The sequence below is a fragment of the Panthera onca genome, chromosome A3 (assembly GCF_046562875.1).
Source record: "Panthera onca isolate mPanOnc1 chromosome A3, mPanOnc1 haplotype 2, whole genome shotgun sequence".
Lineage (NCBI taxonomy): Eukaryota > Metazoa > Chordata > Mammalia > Carnivora > Felidae > Panthera > Panthera onca.
This window is the reverse complement of record NC_138341.1, coordinates 87527203-87528584: the sequence shown is the minus strand read 5'-3', so window position 1 is coordinate 87528584 and position 1382 is coordinate 87527203. Positions and strand designations below refer to the sequence as shown.

At 41.2% G+C, this 1382-nt stretch overlaps 1 pseudogene; it reads right to left on the bottom strand.

The window, feature by feature from the left end:
* Positions 1-240: 240 nt before the first annotated feature.
* On the bottom strand, positions 241-1142 carry LOC132672101 (casein kinase II subunit alpha-like; annotated as a pseudogene).
* Positions 1143-1382: the final 240 nt, after the last annotated feature.

Sequence of the window (1382 nt, the reverse complement as noted above, 5' to 3'; positions counted from 1 at the left end):
GACATGGGAAGAGATCTTTACTCAAATGCAGCCATGGGGGTTGAGGCTGTTTTATTGTTGTCCTTTAATGATGAGCAACTGAATGTAGAAGGGAAGAAAAAAATTTATGTATGAAATATTCCACCTGTAGGTAATTTTTAGGGGATCCCTGAGTTATGAAAAGTTTGAGTTAAAAAAAAGAAAATCAGCCTTTATAATTTTTTTAATGATTTGAACTGTTATAAATCCACAAGCAATGGTTCAGACATGGTGCTTCTGAAGTATTTCACTCCTCCCTACCAGGCACAAGTTGCACCAAGAAGAGAATGGACTCCCCTGCCTCTGTTTAGGGATCAGGAGACAGTAGAGGTCAGTACTTCTAAGTGGCAGGAACAAACATCCCAAGGGGATGTTGGCAGCCATAATCACTGGTGAGCCTGACAGGGGTCTGAGGGGTGAAGGGGTTGGCACTGAAGAAATCCCTGATATCATATTGGCACTGCTGACAGAGGTACTGCCACCCACCCCTCCTTCCCATGTGCTAGATGAGCCCATTCGAGCTTGGTCCTTCACAACAGTGTAGGAATAAGAGTGCTCTATGGCCTCTTTTGTGGTGAGCCATGACGGGAAGTCAGATTGTCAAAGCATTTCCAGGAAATCCAAGGCCTCGGAGCTGACAAGGTGCTGGTTTACACTGTGAACAAAGAATTCCTATTGCTTATAGGAGCATCTGCCCAACATACCATTGAAAGGTGTATCAAATTCCATGTTGCATTTGTCAATATGGTCATATAAGTCTTCTGACCTCAGAACCTTGGCTGTTTTCAACAACTGATTGTAATTGTCAAATCCATGGAAAAAATGGCTCCTTCCTTCCAGAAGATCATACTTGCCAGCATACAACCCAAGCTCCACGTATCTGACTTATGTATAATTGTACATCTTATAGCCTACAGTAGCTCAAGACCTTTGAAGTATCAGGAAGCAATTTGGACATTATAACCTTAATCAGGATGGTAAAACTCAGCCAAACCCCAATGTATTAGCTACAGCTTTCTGGGCTCATGACCCGTCATGATATTATGGAACTTCATGTCTCTGTGCCTAATTCCTATGCTGTGTAGTGGAGTATCATACTCTAGGACTTTCAGAATCTCACACATGTAAAATCAAGAATCAGTCTGTTAACATCTGGTACAATTGCTTGAAGTGTGTGCTGTTCATGTGTTCAACAACAGAGGCCCAGGGTCTTTTACAACACCTGTCAGTGTAATGATGTTGGGATTGACTCATAAATACTCCAAAATTTTTATTGCATGCTTGGTTTTCTTTGTCTTTATTGGATTAAGAATTTTAACAACTTTTTCATTAATGTGTAATATTGATGTTGGCATGGACCCAAC